Raw genomic sequence first — 21,183 nt, 5'->3', positions numbered from 1 at the left:
GCCGAGGAGCCACGTGGGGAACCTTGTCCTCGGCGCTGCAGGCTGCCTCCGCCTTGCGGCTGTGAACCGCCCGGAGACCTTGAGCGTGGAAAAAAACATTTTTTCTCTCAAAGGTGTAACCTGTGGATCGCAGTAGGCGAAACTGGGAAAATGAGGTATACGTGCACGCCTTGAAGATCTGAAGTCACTCTGTCTGGAAATATCTTTAGTTATAACTGCCTTGGGTCACAACATTGTCTCATTTAGTTGGAAATTGGGACGCGTCAAGCTGGGTGCTTTCGTAGTTTTCATTTTCTGTCTTGCTTTCTGGTTTTCTGAGGGTGTGTAAAGTCGGTATATCTCAATCCTTGCCCTCACCTTTTCTTCTGTGCAATTTTCTTAGTCTTTAGCTCATAGAGCTGCTTATTTGCTTACAAGAATTCTGTATTCTTTTCAAATTGTTCCTGTGTGGCAAGGCCACAACCCTAAAAATGCCAAAACGTCAATAGATTGACTTCAATGCCTCTCTCGTATTTCGTCTGACTCTACCGCCACGACAGTCGAGGAGAAGGGTAAATAATTTATGATACCTCCGTACACCAAATGCTACTTATCCTTCAAGGAAGATATTTCAAAAACGTATTATGGAATGAGAAAACAATACAAATTACTTTTGTGGGTTTTTTAAAAAAGTGTAAACATATTTACCTGTGTGCTCAGAACTTTCTAGAAAGATGTACAGGGGACGGTGGGTACTTTTGGGGAGTGCAAATTCAAAGTTTACTGATGTTCTTCTCTTAGAATTTTTTTTCTGTTTGCAATGTGCGTGCATTTGTCTGCAACAATATGGCTTGGAATGAGAACCCTCCCCCCCACACACACTTTTGTTGGGAGAATGGTTTGATAGACTTTGGTGGGATGGGGGCATGAGGAGAGAGGAATCTTTATCTTCCATCCTCCCAGCCGGTGCCTGAATAACAAAGGTGGATGAACTGTTTTCAGAGTGGAGGTTAAATTCACCTGGAAGCATGCATTAGACTCTTCTAGAAGGCTTGTTAAACCGCGGGTTGCTGTTATTTCTGACGCTGTGGGTCTGGGTGGGAACCCAGAATTTGCATTCCTAACTTGTCCCCAGGTACCAGTGATGCTGCTGGTCTGGGACCTCACTTTGGGAACCTCTGGCTTTTGGGTATTTTTCATGCCCAGTGAAGTCCACAAGGTGGGGGCAAGCTGGAGCCACTTGACTCAAAATAGGAGATGAGGAAGCCAGCTGGGTGGCGAAGTGGTTAAGTTCATGCACTCTGCTTGAGTGGCCTGTGGTTCGCAGCTTCAGATCCTGGGTGCAGACCTGTTATACACTGCTTGTCAAGCCGTGCTGTGGCGGCATCCCACATAAAACAGAGGAAGATTGGCACAGTTGTTAGCTAAGGGCCAATCTTCCTCACAAAAAAAAAAGAAGAGATGGGGAAAGTGTTCTGAAAAGAAGTGTAGAGAAAGAAGCCCCAGACAGAGGCCAAAAAGGGGCACACCTGAAGGGGCTCTGCCTGCTGGGGACTTCTGCTCCATTTACTTCGTGCAATTTAGTTATGAGGATGGCAGAATACTGAGGCCTAATTCAAGGCCAGAGTGAAGCAAGGACAGAGGCTGCTGCAGCCATGTCTGGGCTGTGCTTTCCAGTCCTTCTGTCTTTTGGTCTTTCTTCCTTCTTCCCTCTCTCCCTTCCTTCCTACTCTGAGTCATCCTCTGTCAGAGATACACAATCCACATTGTTTTATCATCCTCTGAAAAGTGTACGTTTGTGATTTTGCTTGTTGAACTTACTTGTATTCTCCAGATAACTGGCATGTGCTAGACAGTTGCATAAATGTGCAAGTGAGAGCCAAAAGGCCTTTGCCCAAGGCCGCAGTTTCTTTGGGTTCCAGGAAGTTGAGAGTCAGATTTCAGTTCACTGGGAGAGCTTGGCACTGAGGCTGACCACGGATACAAAGAGTGGCCCTGGGACATGAAGTCTCTTCTTTTGAGATATGTAGACAAAGCCTGGACAGCCCCTTGTTGGGGTCAGTGGAAGGGCTTGTGTCCTGCGGGATTAGGGGACCCCTGAGGTTCAGTCCTAGTACCGCCCTCACACCTGGGCAAGGGGGTCCCACACTATAGAGGACCCTGTTCTGTCCCTCCTCTGGCCACTTCTCCCATGGGAGAAAGAGTCTGTGGAACTGAGAAGATGCTGCCACCCAGAACCTTCCTCCTCTCCTGGAACAGGGTTAAGGAATTTAAATATGTGAAGCTGAACAGTATTTGTGTCTTCCTAAAGCAGATGTCTCGGCCTTGGCACTATGGACATGTGGGGCCTGATAACTCCTTGTCATGGGGGGCCGGCCTGTGCATGGCAGGATGTCCTCAGCCTACTAGATGCCCCCGGCACCCCCTCTCCAAGCTCTGACAACAGGAATTTCTCCAGACATTACCAAATGTTCCCTGGGAGGCGAAATTGCCTGTAATCAAGAACCACTGTTCGAGAACACGCATTGAGTACCCAGGACCCTGGAATTTCCTGCCCAAATAGCTGCAAGCCTGTTTCCCACCATCAGTACACACCTAAGCTTGACCATAGTCCCCTCTCAGTGCAGCCTGGAGCCTGGGGTAGGGAAAAGAGGAAAGACCAGGGACAGAGGGCTGCCTCTCAATCTGCTGCCACCTTCCTACACAGAACTCAGAGAAGTCCAAGCATTCCAAACTTGAACCTGCCTTCCACGTCTTCATGAAGCTATATATGTGTTAAGGCAGGAGGATGGGTTCTATTTTATTGGGCTGGGTTATCTTGACTTATAATATTTAAATATCTAACACATAGTATAAGGGCCTCCCTTTGTGCTCTTGTCCCTGTCCTGTAAAAGTGAAGAGAAGCCTATTCATGTCGACCTTGAGATCCTGTAATCGAATGGCTTGGGGGCGCTCCTGCCCCATAATCTAGTGACAGAGTTCACGTCTCTCCAACTGGGGTGTGACTGGAGAACTCAGGTAATTTTGAAAAGTTCACTGTTGTACCAGGCCCATCCCATGGAGAGTCCTTATCTCGAAGAAGCCCCAGAACATGGCTGGAATCTGACAGTCAGAATGGGGCACAGTAATCCAGAGGGGCTGATTTTGTCAGGAATGGTGAGGAGGTCTGGATGCCTGAGATCAGATTGCAGGCGTGCAGATGACTAAGCAGTTTAGAGTGTGGCATTCTGGCCTTCCTGAGAACGGAAATCTGTGTTTTGGGACCTCTGTAGTTAAGAGGTGAGCAAGAAGGTAGACCAGAAGTTCAGTCTCGCACCTCCATTCCTTCTTCCTCCTTTCTTAGGATTCGTTTGTCTCTTTTCCCCTTTATTTCATCTTTCTCTTTCCATAAATCATTTTTCCTTCTGTGACCCAAGGCCATTTCTCAGTAAATGTGTAGTTTTCTATTAATCTCCTTCACCTCACACATCACAAAGGGATTATCACCAAGGCCTTTGCTTTTGAAAAACATGTTTTTATGAATTGTAGGAAAATGTCAGAACTAATAGAAATGCACAAGAAACAAAGTACAAAGAGAGAGGTTTTTTAAATGCTGAGAAACAAAAGCCCTAATAACTAGAAAGCAAATTAGAAATAGTTAAAAGTGGTATTAGCTAGTCCTACCTGCAGATATTTAATGGTAGGAAATCCTCAAACCCCAAAGCTCTTGCCAGTAAACGCTGTTAGATGATAGCAGAGAATCATGAGGTATCTGGGGCATTATTGAAAGCTGGAGAGGGCAAAGTATAAAAATGAATTTAGATCGTGAGTAAGCAGAAGTGAACAGCTTGGGATTAGAAATTTGCAAACTCTAATTGAGAGTCAGCTATGTATTTAACAATCTTGGCAATAACGCATGTTGTACGCTACCTGTTTAGCACTTCCAGCCTGCGCTCTGGCTCATTCTCGCCCCCTCTGTCATCTCGGGTAATTTTCTCCAGAGCTCGGCTGTAAATCAAAGGTACCTGGGCCAGGTGTAGTGCTTGTCAACCCTGACTGCACAGTAGGACCACCTGGGAGCTTTTCTGAAAAACACTGTGCTTGGACCCCATTGTGTTCAAATGTTCAAACTGTATATTTGAAGTGTAAATGCACATTACGTTCCTGTAAGATACATGCAAAACTAACAGTGGTGTCCATTAGGAACAGGCTGCTTACCTTGGCCCTTTTCATCACATCAGAAAAATAAACCTGTATTTGGTTAAACAAGCACAAACAGGTTTCTGTTATATGGATCAAAAGCAAGAGGAAGAGCTGCCTGGATCTAACATCTGTTGCCAATCTTCCTCTTTTTTTTTTTTTGTCCTTGAGGAAGGTTCACCCTGAGCTAACATCCATGCCAATCTTCGTCTGCTTTTTGTATATGAGTCACTGCCACAGCATGGCCACCAACAAGTGGTGTAGGTCTGTGCCCGGCAACCCAACCAAGGCCGCCGAAGGAGAGCACGCTGAACTTAACCACTAGGCCACAAGGCTGGCCCCAGCAATTTCTAACTCTACAGGAGTTTAGCAGGGAGTGGCATGATTATGTTCATATGTAAGAATGGTGCCTAGGATATCTGAGTGGGTGGGTTGAGAGGGGGTGGGGTGAGTCTGAAGGCAGAGAGTGATAAGGCCCTGGCTTAAGGCCGTTACTGGGAAAAAGGGGAGAGATAATGAAAATGGAAGCTCAAGCCTCAGTGACAAACTAGTCGTGCAGGGCGAGGGAGGGGGAAGGCCATGTTAGCTCCCAGGTTTCAGGCTTAGAGACTGGGTGAATGAGGAAAGCAAGTTAGGAACAGAGAGCTTAATTCAGGACAGGGTACGTGTGGGTGCTGGAGGAACCTTGAAGTGCCGAGCTGGAAGCGTCCACTTGGACATGAGTCTGAGCCTTGGGGTCACCCCTAAGTCTGGGCTCTGTATCAAAGTTAACACACCGTGCTATTCAGATTTGTAGAGAAAATGCAGTTGTTTATTCCCTCTAGGGAATATCCTCGTCTTCGTGATCCTTACCACTCTGGGTGGGTAGGAATCGGTGCCACTTAGATATGCTAATGATGTTATCTCTCGTTTAGACAGTCTCTTTAGAGCAGTGATTTAGAGCAAACCTTAATAACGTTAGAATCAGCTGGAAGGCTTGTGAAACCAAAGCTTGCTGGTCCCCACGCCCCAGAGGCTTTTTTCTTTTTTTAAAAAAGCCCAGCTTTATTAATATATAATTTATGTACTATAGAAAAATTCACCCATTGTAAGTGTACACTTCAGTGATTTTTTTTTTTTTTAGTAAATTTATGTAGTTGGCAACCAAAATGCACCTTTAGAAGATTTCCATCAGCCCAACAAGTTTCCTCGTGTTGGTTTTTGCCTAATCTCTTCTCCTACTCTGAGCCTTAGGCAACCACTGATCTGCTTTTTCCTCTGTAAATTTGCCTTTTCTGGACATTTCTTTTTTAAACAATTTTTTTAAAAAAGATTTTATTTTTCCTTTTTCTCCCCAAAGCCCCCCGGTACATAGTTGTATGTTTTTTAGTTGTGTGTCCTTCTAGTTGTGGCACATGGGACACCGCCTCAGCATGGCTTGATGAGCGGTGCCTTGTCCACACCCAGGATCCGAACTGGCGAAACCCTGGGCCACCGAGGCAGAGCGCGCGAACCTAACCACTCGGCCATGGGGCCAGCCCCAAGGACATTTCTTATAAATGGAGTCCTACAGTAGGTAGTCTTTTACATCTGGCTACTTTCACTTAGCGTAATGTTGTAGTATTGAATCTATGTTGTAACGTGTATCAGTAGTTAGTTCCTTTTTGTGTCTAAATACTGCTCCCTTGCATGGATATACCACAAGTTGTTTTTCTACTCACAAGTTAAAGGACATTAGGAGTTGTTATGGGTTCAAGTTCAAATTGTGTCCTTTCCAAAATTCATTCTGAAGTCCTAACCCCCAGGACCTCAGAACGTGACCTTGTTTGGAAGTGGGGTCGTTACAGATGTAATTAGTTCCAATGGGATCATACTGGAGTAGGGTGGAGCCCTCCTCGAGTATGAGTAGCAGCCTTATTAAAAGAGGAAATTTGTTCACAGACACACACACAGAACGAACACTCTGTGAAGGTGAAGACAGAGATCACAGTGATGTTTCTACATGCCAGGGAACACCAAAGATGACCAGCAGACCCCAAGAGGCTGGGGGAGAGGCCTGGGACAGACTCTTCTTCACAGCCTCAGAATGAACCGACCCTGCTGACGCCTTGATCTCAGACTTCCAGCCTCCAGAGCTGTGAGACAATCCATTTCTGTTACTTAAGCCACTCAGTTTGTTACAGCAGCCCTAACAGACTCATACGGGATTATTTCCAGGTTTTGAATATCGTGAATAATTCTGCCCAGGACATTGGTATACATGTCTGTGGGTATACAGTTTCATTTCTCTTCGGTTTACTTTTTAACTGTTGTTTAACTTTTTAAAAACTGCCAAATAGTTCTTCGAAGTGGCTGCATCACTTTACATTCCCGTCAGCAACATGTGAGGGTTCCACTTTCTCCGCATCCTCACCAACACTTGGTATTATTCGTCTTTTAAATTATAGCCATTCTAGTGAGGGGGTAGTGGTATTTCATTGTAGTTTTAATTTGCATTTCCCTAATGACCAATGATGTTGAGCATCTGTTGTTGTGTTTATTAGCTATTTATATATCTTCTTTGATGAAATGTCTATAAGAGTCTTCTCCCATTTTTTGGACTTGTAACACTGGCTGGAACCTCCAGTGGAATGTTGATTAGAAGGGGTAAGAGCTGAGATCCTTGGGTTGTTCCCAATAGTTGGGGGAAGAATGCAATCTTTTACTATTAAGTACGATGTTATCTGTAGGTTTTTCATAGATGCCCTTTATCCAGGCTGAAGAAGTTCCATCTATTCCTAGTCTGTTAAGACTTTTTGATGTGAAAGGGTATTAGATTTTGTCAAATGCTGCTTCTGCATCTATTGAGATGATCATATGCTTCTTGTCCTTTGTTCAATTAATCTGGTTTATTACATTGAGTTTCAGATGTTTAACCGACCTTGCATTCCTGTAATAAATCCCACTTGAACAGAGTATATATTCCTTTCTCTTTTTTTTTCTTTTTTTTTGAGGAAGATTAGCCCTGAGCTAACATCTGCTGCCAGTCCCCCTCTTTTTGCTGAGGAAGACTGGCCCTAAGCTAATATCTGTGCCCATCTTCCTCTACTTTTATATGTGGGACGCCTACCACAGCATGGCTTGCCAAGCGGTGCCATGTCCACACCCTGGATCCAAACCAGTGAACCCCGGGCCACTGAAGCGGAACATGCAAATTTAACCACTGCACCACCGGGCTGGCCCCAATATATATTCCTTTGTATTTGATTTGTTGATACTTTGTTAGGGGATATTGTTCTGTAATTTTTTTCCTTGTAGTGTCTTTAGTATCAGGATAATACTAGTCTCATTGAATAAGTTGAGAAGCATTCCCTCCTCCTCTATTTTCTGAAAGAATTTATGAAAGTTGAGTTATTTGTATTTAAATATTTGTGGCCCAGTGGTGTAGTGGTTAAGTTCATGCCCTGTGCTTCAGTGGCCCAGGGTTTCCTAGTTTGGATCCTGGGCACAGACCTGGCACCGCTGTGGCCATGCTGTGGCAGGCATCCCACATATAAAATAGAGGAAGATGGGCACAGATGTTAGCTCAGGGCCAATCTTCCAAAAAAATATATATGTATATTGGTAGAATTCACTAGTGAAGCCATCTAGACTTGGGCTTTTCTTTGTGGGAGAATTGTTAATTACTAATTCAATTTCTTACTGGAAGTCTATTCGGATTTTCTATTTCTTCTTGAGTCTGTTTTGGTAGTTTATGTCTTTCAAGGAATTTGTCCATTTCTTCTAAATTGTCTAACTTGTTGGTATAGAGTTGTTTGTTCATAGTATTTCCTTATAGACTTTTAATTTCTATAGGGTTTATTGTAGCGTCCCCTCTTTCATTCTCGATTTTGGTAATTTGTGTGTTGCTCTTATTTTCTTGGTCAATCTAACTAAGCAGTTGTCAATTTTGTTAACTCTTTTCGAAGAACCAACTTTTGGTTTCAATGATTTTCTCTGTTGTTCTTCTATTTTCTATTTCATTGATTCCGAATCTAATCTTTATTATGTCTTTCCTTCTGCTTGCCTTGGGTTTGTCTTGCTTTTCTTTTGTCTAGTTTCTTAAGATTGAAGCTTTGTTTATTGTGTCAAAATTGACTAGAATGGAGCCATTTTAAAATGGAATCAGCACTGCCTTTCTAGAGAAACTGCCTTGCTCACTTGAACCTTGGACTGGGCCAAACCTATGGACTGGAACAAAATGGCAATTGTTTTGCAAGCAATTGTTTGAAAAGTTTGAAGGAGAACAGACGTCCTGATCACAAAGACTGAGGATTGTGGACCTTCTGAAGACAGAATCAATAGTCAATCAATGTTTAACTGAGACTAGCTCTCTGCCTCCAACTCCAATTAAAATTCTTTGTAATACAACCTCCCTTCTTGGCCTTTAAAAGCCCCTGGCTTTTACTCCCTAGGAGGACACTATTTAGGTTTCTACCTGAATCTGTGCTTCCTGAATTGCAGTTCTTTGATCCCAAATAAATGCTTTGCCTCTTAAACTAGTTTCTGTTTTTGCAGGATGACCATTGATTTGAGATCTTCTTTTCTAGTGTGGGTTATAAATTTCCCTCTAAGCTTTGCAGTAGCTGCACCCGTAACTTGATATGTTACATTTTCATTTTATTTTAGTTCAGAACATTCTCTAATTTCTCTCGTGATTTCTTTTTTGACCCATGGGTTTCTTTAAAGTGTAGCGCCTCACTTCCAAATATTTGGCGATTTCCTTCTGTTGCTGAGTCCTAATTTAATTCCATAGTGAATTAAAAGAATAGAGTTCGTATGATTTCATTCCTTTTAAATGTATTGAGACTTATTTTGTGGCCTGGCATTTTATCTGTTTTGGAGGATGTTCTGTCGCATTTGAAATGAACGTGTATCTGTAGTTGTTTAGTGAAACATTCCACGTGTATCAATTAGACTGCCTGGGGTGATAGAACCGTTTAAGTCTTCTGTATCCTTGCTGATTTTCTGTCTAGTTTTCTGTCAGTTATTGAAAGTGGGATATTGAAATCTCCAACTATTATTACTGTATTGTCTACATTTCCTTTTAAGTCTCAGGTTTTTTTCGTGTTTTTGAGACTCTGTATTTGACACATACATGTTTATAGTTGTTATACATTCCTGATAGAATAACTTTTTTATCATTAAGAAACATCTCTTTGTCTCTAGTAATATTTCTTGTCTTGAAGTCTTTTTTAGCTGATATCCAGATAGCCACCTCAACTCTCTTATGGTTATTGTTTTCATAGTAAATCTTTTTCCTTCCGACCTATTTGTATCTCTGAATCTAAGATGTGTCTCTTGCAGGCAGCAAATGGTTGGATCTTACCCTTTTTATCTAAGCTCAACATCTCTGTTCTTTGATTGGGATGTTTGGACCATTCACATTTAATGTGATAATGTTTGAATTTACATTTTCCATTTTGCTATTTGTTTCCTATGTGGCTCCTATCTTCTTTGTTTCTCCATTCCTTTTTTACTGCTTTCTTTTCTGTTAAATATTTTTTAGTATGTCATTTAAATTCCTCTGTTAATTTTTTTTTACTATTTTAAAATTTATTTTATTAGTGGTTACTCTGTAGATTATAACATCTTAACATCTCAAAACCTAGTTGAGATTAATACTAATTTAATTCTGGTAAAATACAAACTTTGCTCCAAGTTAGCTCAATTCTCTCCCCTCTTCTTTGTATCATTGTTATATGTATTACATGTAAATGTGGTATAAACCCAACAATGTAGTGTTATGATTATTGCTTTATACACTCATGTCTCGAAGAGAAGAAATGAGGAAATTATATTTATAGAGTCTCTTATATTAACCCACATATTTACCATTTCCAACGCTTTTCATTTCTTCCTGTGCATTTAAATTGCCATCCGATGTCACTTACTTTCAGTGTGAAGTATAGTATTTCTTGAAAGGCAAGGCTGTCATCACCTCCACTGACAGTGCCCCTGGACGTGGGCATCACTCACCACACCAGATCAAGTGAGCCCCCTGCAACCATGCACGTAGCTGCCAGTGCTCGTGGCCTGCCTTGTCCTGGCAGAACCACCACACCCACTGGGCTCCAGGAGATGGAAGCGGTCCTGGGCAAGAATGGTCAGACAGCCAATGTTCTTACCCAAAGTTCAGCAGTTTTTCAAGCATAAACGCTTCTCAGATTGTTGTATGCCTTTGGTCAATTTCCAGAGCACTGACATCGTTGTTTTTTTTCCATTTTATCTAACTTTATAGTTGGTTTCTGGGCAGAGGATTTGCTGACCTTTTCACATGGCCGTAGCCAAAAGTCTCTTCCTCCCCCTCTGTTTCTGATTCTTTAGACCTGGGGTGTGGCTGAAGGATTTGTATCTTAATGAGTTCTTAGGTGATACTAATGCTGCTGCTCCAGGGACCACATTTTGAAAACCACTTCGTTAGGTTAACTCAGTCTCTTTTAGGTGTTAAAACAACTTTCTCAGATATGAATTTGCTATGAGCACATATAAACTTTTATTTTAAACTTGCTGCAGAGGAACAAAGAATCTAATAAAGCAAGTTCAGACACTCCTTTTTGGTAAAAACTTTTGATAGAAGTGAAGGTGACCAGATAATATTGTTTTTTCTTTCTTTCTTTTTTGAAGATTGGCACCTGAGCTAACAACTGGTGCCAGTCTTTTTTTTTCCTGCTTTTTCTTCCCAAATCCCCCTACTATATAGTTGTATATTTGAGTTGTGGGCCCTTCTAGTTCTGGCATGTGGGATACCGCCTCCACATGGCCTCGTGTCTGGTGCCATGTCTGCGCCCAGAATCTGAACCGGCGAAACCCTGGGCCACCGGAGCGGAGCACGTGAACTTAACCACGCGGCCACAGGGCCGGCCCCAACCAGATAATATTGTTAACATTAGGTTCAAAAAAGAGCTGTCAGGTGAAGGATTATCTGTTTAACACCAGCTGATGGTCAACAATTGAGGTGACTCATGACAAGACAGTGCAGGTAGATCTTAACTGCTTAACGTTGGCTCTTAATCTCATCAAAGTCTAAGAGGAAATCGCTCAATTATTTTATCGTAGGTGCTAGACACTTCCCCGAGGAGGTTGTTAGTCATCCCAAGCCCCACAGTGCTTCTGCAGACTGCCTTCCTCAGATTGTGGACAATTTGGTGTGTCACTGATAAGTGCTGAGTCCTCTCCTTCCTGCTGTCCCACTCCAGGATGGACCCTGGGCATCTGGTTGGCTGAGGTCAGGTGGCAATGGAGGAGGGGCCTTACATCCGTGTGATGTCATCAGGGCTCTTGTTGGTTTCCCGACTGGTGACAGCTGCACTGTGACTGGTCCAGTGCCTGTCATGTGTGGTTCTGACCATTTGCCTCTTGTCACCAAGTCCCTTCTTCTTTGTGCTGCCCCTAGGCTTCTGCTGGTCCACCCGTCAGTTCAGCCTTTTTATATCCCAACACTGGGGTCCACAGGAACTTCTGGGTGCCCTAGGTGCTAGGCACAGGCCATGTTTTGCGCCTCAGACTTCCCTACGCTGACACCTCTGTCCACACCCAACTGGCCTGTCCCTGTGCCGTGTTGGAATGTCTCCACATGGAGCATCTTCTAAGCTTTCCCCATCTCTGCCCATTATTGTATGTGTGCCACCAGTGCTCCTAAAGTTCGCAAGGTCTTCCATTTCCATCTGTTTCTCCTTCAACCCTCAGAACTCACAGGGAGAGAGGCAGCGAGGACCTGTGTGGCTCTTACCGCTTACTTCCTCTGCGGCTCTCTCCTTGTCCCTTTCTTCCCACAATATTGAAGAAAAGGTGTTTTGCTTTCTCCACCTCAGAGCATCTCAAACTTTAGCTGCATCAGAACCCCCCTGGAGGGCTTGTTAAAGCACAAATGACGCAGCCCCATCCTTGGAGTTGCTGATTCAGGAGGTCTGGGGTGGAACCTGAGAATGTGCGTTTCTAACAAGTTCCTAGAGATGTCGCTGCTGCTGCTGGTCTGCTAACCACACTTAAGAACCACTGGTCTACCTTCTACCCTGATTTCTTTCTTTTTTTTTTTATTTGAGGAAGATTAGCTCTGAGCTAACATCTGCTGCCAACCCTCCTCTTTTTGCTGAGGAAGACTGGCCCTGAGCTAACATCCATGCCCATCTTCCTCTCCTTTATATGTGGGATGCCTACCACAGCATGGCTCATGAAGCAATGCCATGTCCACACCTGGGATCGAACCGGCGAACCCTGGGCCACCAAAGCGGAATGTGCGCACTTAACCGCTGCACCACCGGGCCAGCCCCTACCCTGATTTCTTGCTACCCCGATTTCAAGTAAAATTCTATAATCTTTTTACAAGGCTTGACTCTTGATTTGTTAATGCACGCTAAAGGAACTTAGAAAATCATTTTCTCTCAACAAAAGTTTTTCACACTGTGATCTTCTTCTTTTTTTTTTTTTTTTTGAGGAAGATTAGCCCTGAGCTAACATCTACCGCCAATCCTTCTCTTTTTGCTGAGGAAGACTGGCCCTGAGCTAACATCTGTGCCCGTCTTCCTCTATTTTGTATGTGGGATGCCTGCCAAAACATGGCTTGATAAGCAATGCATAGGTCCGCACCAGGGATCCCGTGAACCCTGGGCCGCTGAAGTGGAACGTGCAAACTTAACCACTACGCCACCAGACCAGCCTCTCAAACTATTATCTTCTAAAGAGGGGCGACTGTAATTTGTTGTCCAAACAGGGACACCTTTGGTGGTTAAACAGATTAATATTAATATAATGCCAAGCCCACAAGAGTAGATGGGATTGTCCTAGGCAAATCAGGATGCCTGGTTACCCCATGCTATGGCCTCAAGAAAATCATCTTCAGAACTCAAAGCAATTACTTCCTTATTCTAGGAGTGAACAACCTCTCCTTTCCTGGGACTGAGAGGCCCATGGCTCAAACTTGGAGTTGGGAGGCTACCAGGGACTACGATTTAAGAGGGCAACAAAGATACAGTGGTTTAATATTTTCAAAACATCATCCCCATCATATGTATTTGGAGTTATCCAACTGTAGCGCCAAAGAGCCCAGCAGCCTGTAGCCACAAAATAAAGGCCGTTTGCATTTTCCCCCTGGCACGAGCCCCCACCGGCTCTATTGGAAACTAGCGCTTCTTCCCGTCCCCAGGTGTCCTTAGTTATTTCTGGGCAGACCCAGAGTAGCAGCTCACGTGTACCCACAAACCAGAATGTCAGCTGCAGCCTTCACATGGCCTCGTTCTTCCTCTTCTGCTCTGGCTTCTTGTTTCCATCCGTAGTCCACAGAGCCACCTGAGAAATTTCCCTCTGCTCCTGCCCATCATGAGGACCCCCAATTCCATGCCTTGGGGGCTGCCTCCAGATGCTCTGTAGTCTCTGGTACTGGAGTGTGGCTGGGTTTCCTGCCGAGGCAGAGAGGAGGACAGCCTCCAACTCCTGCCACACTTGGTTTCCTGGGCCCCAAGTTGGATATATTTTGAAGGCAATGCCAATAGGATTTTCTGATGGTTAGGACGTTGAGTGCAAGAGGAGAGGGGTCCAGGATGATTCCAGGGTTTTGGCTCAATGCACAAGGTCGTTGTTAAATAAGATGGTCTGGAAGACTGTGGGTGGAGCCGGTATGAGGGGAAAGATGAGCAGTTTTGTTAGTGCCGCCTAAATAGCTAAGATAAATACAGCCAATGGTTATAGGTTAGCATAAAGGAAGCCATCTTACAGAGAGGAACCATGTTAGGACTATAAATGACCCTGATCCACAAGACACCTCCCCTTTCTTTGTCAGCAATGCTGTAGTTTGCATGTGGCCTAGATAAGTCCACCTGCTTGTCAGAAATATGCATGCTCTGCTATTTTCATAGCCTTGGCTTATACATAGACCTCTCTATTCCGATAAGGCAATAACTTTGTTCTCTAAATTTTCCCAGGGATGTAACAACCTCCGGGAAAAAGACTTCTGCTGGTATCCATCACCAGTGACAGGACAAAGGGATGATCTGGAGTCTCAAGGACTACAAGACCAGATGGTCAACATTCCAAGACCTCTGCCCCCCAACCTTCAGCCCATTTGCCCTGTATAACTGCTGCAAATTTTTGTGGTTTTAAGACAGTTCTTTGGGACACTAGTCTACCATCTCCCCCCTTGCTAGCAAGCTGTAATAAAAAGACCCTTTGTCTCCTACCCCCTTGCCTCTCGATGGTTGACTTGTCTTTGCAGTGAGAAGATCCCTTTTGGTGGTTACAGTTTCATTTCTGACATAAAGTTCTTGATGTCTCTCAGACATCTGAGATGAGAAAGATAATAACGGACCTTCCCTTTCAACATCTACATTGTTACCGTAGACGAAGAGTTGAATTTACATGTAAAGATTATTTTTCAATTCCAACAGCTGTCAACAGATTGCCAGCCCAATGGCTCCGATTTTCTTCCAGAGTCTATCCTCCCCTGTGGGACTGCAGGAAATCCCGATTGTCTAAACCAACCAGGGTCACCTCATTCTGCATGTCAGTAATGAGTTTAGGGGTAAGCCTGACACCCACCCAATTCCAGTCAGTGAGACATATGGGGAAGTCATCTGGAGGTTTCTGGGAAATGTTCTCTTTCTTTAAAAAAGATAGGCAAAAGGAGGGCTGGCCCCGTGGCCGAGTGGTTAAGTTCGCGCGCTCCGCTGCAGGCAGCCCGGTGTTTCGTCGGTTCGAATCCTGGGCACGGACATGGCACTGCTCGTCAGACCATGCTGAGGCAGCGTCCCACATGCCACAACTAGAGGAACCCACAACGAAGAATACACAACTATGTACCGGGGGGCTTTGGGGAGAAAAAGGAAAAAATAAAATCTTAAAAAAAAAAAAAAAAGATAGGCAAAAGGAAGAATTGGTCTGGCTTCTTCTCCTGGATGTCCTAGGGCAACCATCTTGCAAACATGACAGGAACTAAACTGACTAAAACAAGCCAAGGATGCTCAGGCTGAAAGATGTCATCTTCTAGCCCACTAATTAACAAACTGGAACCACCCTCTCTCTGGATCTCTTTTTCTGCAAGATGATACACCTCTTCGTAGGTTAAGCCATTTCAAGATGAGTTTTTTTCACTTGCTTGTGAAAGTATCGTAACTGGTATACAAAATAAGAGGGGCACATCATCCTAAGGAGGAAACCACAGAAAGTTCAGGGCAGTAGAGGAAGATGCCCAATTTATTACTGGCAAGGTCAGGCCAGTGCCAGTAGCAGGACAATTTCCAGTGCAAGGAACTGACATGCTTATGAACTTCAACAAGAAACTGCTTGTTTGTCATGGATCTGCACCTTCGCTTGGCCAGAGAGGGCAGGAGTTTCCCGTGGTGAGGGTATCTGCACCGATGGTCCGCATGCGTCAGCTGTCTCCTCCTGGGTCCTCCCTCATACGCGAGACTGCCTTGGCACTGAGGGTCAGTCCATGAATTGCTGTCACACTCCTTATTTCATTTGATCCTCACATGCACCTGTGAGGAGGCCAGGCTGGAATCGTGATCCTCATTTTCATAAACTGGGAATTAAGACTCAGGGAGCTGATCACAGCCTAGAAATGTCAAAACCCAGATTTGAACCCAGATTTTCTGAATTCCAGGCCAGCACGCTTTCAACCACACCACGGAATTTGTTTTAAAGTCCAAAGTGACATCTTATCATTGTTCTTACTGGATTATTCTAATTTTGCATATTAAGTATAACTCAAGTAACTAAATATCATAAGACTCCCGTGTGTCTTGATTTGAACAAAACACACCCTGAGTACCTGATATCTCTAGGTATGTTTGGTTTTCTGTTACTAAAAATAGCAATAACTTTCCTTCATGTGCCACTTGATAAGGACTCTTTCTCTCCCATACAGTTTTCTTACAACATATGCTTCGAGTTCACTTTTTAGTGCCTTATAGAACAGGGTTCAGAATCACATTAATTCGAGAAGTGATGTTTTTATTACTCTTGTCAGTGAAGAGGTGTTTAAATGTATAGCAGTCCTGTTACGTGTGTATTAACTGTATGTGGAACTGCATGATATCTTTTTCTTCTTGTGAAACTGTCCATTTGCATGGCAATCAAAGCTCTGAATTGGTTTGAAGTGAGAAATCCAGTCCAGTTTTACCAAGGAAGACAAGTCAAACCAGTTCAGCCGGGTGCAAAAGTGGATCCTAATAAAGTTAGTTCAAGAGTGGACTATAGAATGTCCTTACTGTTTATTTTTGTTTTTAAGATGAGAAATATTCCAGAAATGTTAATAAGCTGAATTTTTCAAAGAGCAAATGGTATTTTAAACGTTCCAGGGAGATTTGATTATGAAAATGTGTTTGACATGTTGCCATGAAGGATGTTGATTCTCTAATCTGTTATTTCTGTGCACATTTGATAGTGAAAACACCATTATAAACCGGGAGATCTGGGGTCTGGTGTAGATTCTTCTCTCTGGTGTTCTTGGATCTCCGTTTCTTCATCAGCGGAATGAGTGATTGACAAAGTATATGAGTTTCCTATTGTTGCTGTAATAAGGGAACACAAACTTAGTGGTTTAAAACAACACAAATTTATTCTATTAACATTTTTGGAGGCTGGAACTCTGATGGGGGTCTCACTGGGCTAAAATCAAAGTGTGAGTAGATCTACTTTCCTGTTTGTCTGTTGGAGTGAATCCATTGTCTTGTATCTAGAGGCCGCCTGCTTTCCTTGGCTCATGGCTGCTTCCACCGTCTTCAAATCCAAAGGCGGCAGTGGCCAGTGGAGTCTTTCTCACATTGTGTCACTCTGACACTGATTTCTCTGCCTCCCTCTCCAACTTTTAAGGATCCTTGTGATTACCTTGATCCAACCCATCCAGAATCATCTCTTTATTTTAAGGTCAACTGATGAGCAACCTAAATTCAACCTGCAACCTTACTTCCCCCTTTACCACGTAACCTAACATATTTAACGGGTTCTTGGGATAAGATGTGGACATCTTTGGGAGTCATTATTTTGCCCACCACACTGGGCAATCTCTTAGATCTTTCCAGTTCAGAATTTTATGAAAAAGAGGCAATATAACTGTCCTCTATTATTTTGGTTTTAAAGTGCAATAAATAAAACCCAAACGATGAGGTGAAAGGGAAAGAAATAGACTGATATTTTTTTTATTGTTTAAATTTTATTTTTATGGGAGGAACTATATTCACGTAGTTCAAAAAACAAAACATAATAAGGAATAGATTAAAAGTCTTGCTCCCATCCTTAGTCAAGTGTATGTACCATTATTTATTGAACCAGTCCCTATTGTGTTCATTTCCTAACTCTGCCGTAACAAATTATCACAAACCTGGAGCGTTAAAACAACAGAAATTCCTTCTCCCACGGTTCTGGGGACAGATGTCCAAAATCAAGATGTCAGCAGTGTTGCAATCCCTCTGAAGTCTCTAGAGAAGAATTCTTCCTTGCCTCTCCTATCTTCTGGTGGCTCCAGGCATTTCTTGGCTTGTGGCTTCATCACTCCAATCTCTGCCTCCATAGTCACATGGCCTTCTTCCCTGTGTATGTCTGTGTGTCCTCTCCAATTCTTAGACGGACACCAGTCATTGGAATTAGGGCCCACCCATTATTTAAGATGAGGTCATACTTCATCATACATGACCTCATCTTAACTAATCACATCCAGAAAGACTCTATTTGCAAGTAAGGTCACATTCACACGTCCTAAGGGTTAGGACTTGAACTTATCTTTTGGGGGGCTATAATTCAACCCATTATGCCTATGGACTTGTGGTTTTTTTCACTTAATTTGCTGTAAGAACAGATGCTGCATGTTTTCTCATGGACTTGTATGTATATTCTTATGGACTGGTGAAATGCCCCAGAAATACATTTTCCTAAAAGTGTACGTGCTGAGTCATAGGTTTTTGACAAATTCTGCTTCAAAAATGTTGCACTTGGGGCCAGCCCAGTGGCACAGTGGTTAAGTGCGCACATTCCGCTTCGGTGGCCTGGGGTTCGCCGGTTCAGATCCTGGGTGCAGACATGGCACCGCTTGGCACGCCATGCTGTGGTAGGCGTCCCACATATAAAGTAGAGGAAGATGGGCATGGATGTTAGCTCAGGGCCAGTCTTCCTCAGCAAAAAAGAGGAGGATTGGCAGCAGTTAGCTCAGGGCTAATCTTCCTCAAAAGAAAAGAAAAATGTTGCACTTATTTTCATTCCCACCCTCGATATTTGTTTTCCTACAGCCTCACCAAACCTTCATAATACCAATCTCTTTATCTACCATTCTGAGAGGTGAAGAATAAAAACCTCAGTTTTAATTTCCATTTCTTTGATTATTCATGCAAATGAGCACACTTTCATGTGTTTATTGACTCTGGAAGTTTGTGAATTGCTAGTTGTTTCTTATTCCCTTTTGAGCTGCTGGTCTATTTTTTATTTAACCCACTTTGGATACTTTAAGTGCTTATTTTTTTCGTCACCATTGGGTTTTGTTCTCTCATTTGAATGGCACTCGATCTTTTACATAAACCTAAGACAAGAGATTGTGTGAAAGTACAATGAAGGGGTGTTAGTTTCTCAGTGATGAAATTCCATGACCCACCTGTGATGTGAGTATGGAATGTGCCTAATAAGATTATGGTACCCTGCTGGGTGCAAATTCTGACACACACACAGCATAAACACTTACCAGAGAAACAAGGTGTGTTTTAAATTATTTCAGTGAGTGGAACCTGATATGAATCTGAGAAGGTAAAAATTCCTTTCTCCATTTTTAAATGAGAGGTCTTCAGTTGGGTTATCAAACTGGAGGTAAACATCCAACAGACCGCCTGTCCATCTTGACTTTCTCTTCCCAACATACTTATGTCATTTGTAATTAAGAAAAATGAGGACGGCAATTCCACTTCTGGGTATATACCCAAAACAATTGAAAGCAGCCCATGAACAGGTATTTGTACTCCCATAGTTATAGCATTATTCGCAACAGCCAAAAGGTGGAAGCAACCCAAGTGTCCGTGGACAGATGAACGGATAAATAAAATGTGGTCTATCCATACAATGGAATATTATCCAGGCTTAAAAAGGAAAGAAATTCTGACACATGCTACAATACATGAACCTTGAGGAAATTATGCTAGGGGAAATGAGCCAGACACAAAAGGACAAATACTGTATGATTCCTCTAATATGAGGGACCTAGAGTACTCAAATCCATAGAGACAAAAAGTAGCATGGTGGTTGCCGTGGACGGGAAGGAGGAGAGCGTGGGGAGTTGTTGTTTAATGGGTACAGAGTTCCAGTTTTGCAAGATGAAAAGTTCTGGACATGGATGGTGGGGATGGTTGCACAACAATGTGAATGTACTTAATGCCGCTGAGCTGTGCACTTAAAAATGGTTAAGATGGTAAACCTTATGTTGTGTGTACTTTACCACCATTAAAAATTTTTTTAAATGAAAATTAAGAAAGTTAAAATTTGTTATATATATTTTACCACAATTAAAAATAAATAGAGGAATAGTGAAGGGCGAAGAGGGGTTGTTTTTGCCTGGTTTCGCACCAGGCGATTTCCAACACAAGGAGCATCGCCGGGACACTAGACCCTGCAACTGAGTTGTACTCTCCTTTCATTCTGGGCCCCACCTCCTATCCACTGGCCACAAGAAGTCTTATTAGAAATCAGAAGTGGTTCCTTGCATGTAACTGGCAGTATGGAGCACTGCTTAAAGATGCAAAGTTGGTAATTCACTGGGATTCCTGTGCTATGTGGTCTTTCTTATTTTTGTTGAAAAAAAAACAAAGTATAACATCCTGTACAGATCCTTTGTTCTTACAAGAGGCATTAATGGCGGCCACAAATCCCTTGCACTGTAGATGACTAAGGAAGGAGGGCCTTGCGCTCCCCAGCATGAAGCTGGTTAGTTGGCAGTACAGAATAGTGAGGAGGGGCAATGTTTCTGCTCTGGTTCTCACCCCAGACACTCATCTACCCACACCTTCGCAGCCCTCCACCTCCAAGAAGGAAGAGTCGCTAATTCTTGTAATTTACTTACCACTTTCCTTGTCACTCTGTCTTCCTCTGTTGGAATGCAAGCTCTCATGAGTACAGGGACTTGTGTCTGTTTCCTTGCTGATGTATCCCAAATGTCTAGAGCAGTGTCTGGCAATCAATGAGCTTTTGAGAATGAATGACTTCCATCTCTACTCCAAAGGGCTGGCTGGATATGTGAACTCAAGGCCTTCTTAGGGACTTGTTCTCACCCCTCCTCCCTCTATCCACCAAGCCAGAGCCCTTTGGTCCAAAGATTAGAATAGTGAAACTGGGGGCCAACTTGCTTTACCGATATTTAGTTAGTTGTCTGCTTGCAAAAGTAGTTTAATGACACATTGCTAAAACCGACCCTTTGGATAACATTTCCGATGCTTGAGTCACCATGGTAACGAGTGCTTTAAGTTTTTCAGGAGCTGAGAGTCCAAGTCAGGCTGGTTAAGACCACTGACTCATCAGCTGGCCCTGCATTGATGACCAATAGGTGACCTCCTGATGTCAGGGAACTGAAAAATCCACCTTCAAATCATTCTAATGCCGCCATTTTGTGAACATGTGTCCTATGAAGAGCCATGAAACTTGACTACACTTGTGCAGATCATCAATTACCTCACTTCTTACATCCAATCATCTATTCCCACACTTCAGACTACCCTGCCGCCTTACCCCATAAATATCCCTAATCCCCATTGTCAGGGAGGCAGATTTGAGATGTGTTCTCTTGTCTCCTCACTTGGCTGCTTTGTGAACAAACCTTTCTCTGCTGCAAACGCATCATCTTGGTGATTGCCCTAATCACGTGGCAGGCAAACGAACCTGGTTCAGTAACAATTGGACCAAAGTGGAAGGGGAGCTGGCTAAGAGGCCCCACTTGGGCTTCCAGCCTCATCTTTGCCCACCGACTCTGGGGAGGGAGCTGAAGATGGGGTTGGGAGGGAAGGACAGGGTGGAATTTTTTAACTGTATACTTTTTGGGGCAATTTGTATTTATCATGTTCAGGT

At 43.3% G+C, this 21,183-nt stretch overlaps 1 long non-coding RNA gene across 1 annotated transcript; it reads left to right on the top strand.

The window, feature by feature from the left end:
- The first annotated feature begins 3 nt into the window (after positions 1 to 3).
- LOC139040981 (uncharacterized) lies at positions 4 to 14,966 on the top strand. Its single transcript, XR_011495376.1, has 3 exons — positions 4 to 155; positions 6,079 to 6,274; positions 14,076 to 14,966. It is a non-coding gene; the product is annotated as an uncharacterized lncRNA (long non-coding RNA).
- Positions 14,967 to 21,183: the final 6,217 nt, after the last annotated feature.

The sequence above is a fragment of the Equus asinus genome, chromosome 18 (assembly GCF_041296235.1).
Source record: "Equus asinus isolate D_3611 breed Donkey chromosome 18, EquAss-T2T_v2, whole genome shotgun sequence".
Classification (NCBI taxonomy): Eukaryota; Metazoa; Chordata; class Mammalia; order Perissodactyla; family Equidae; genus Equus; species Equus asinus.
Note: the sequence above shows the minus strand (reverse complement) of the source record. Positions and strands in the feature narration are given on the sequence as shown.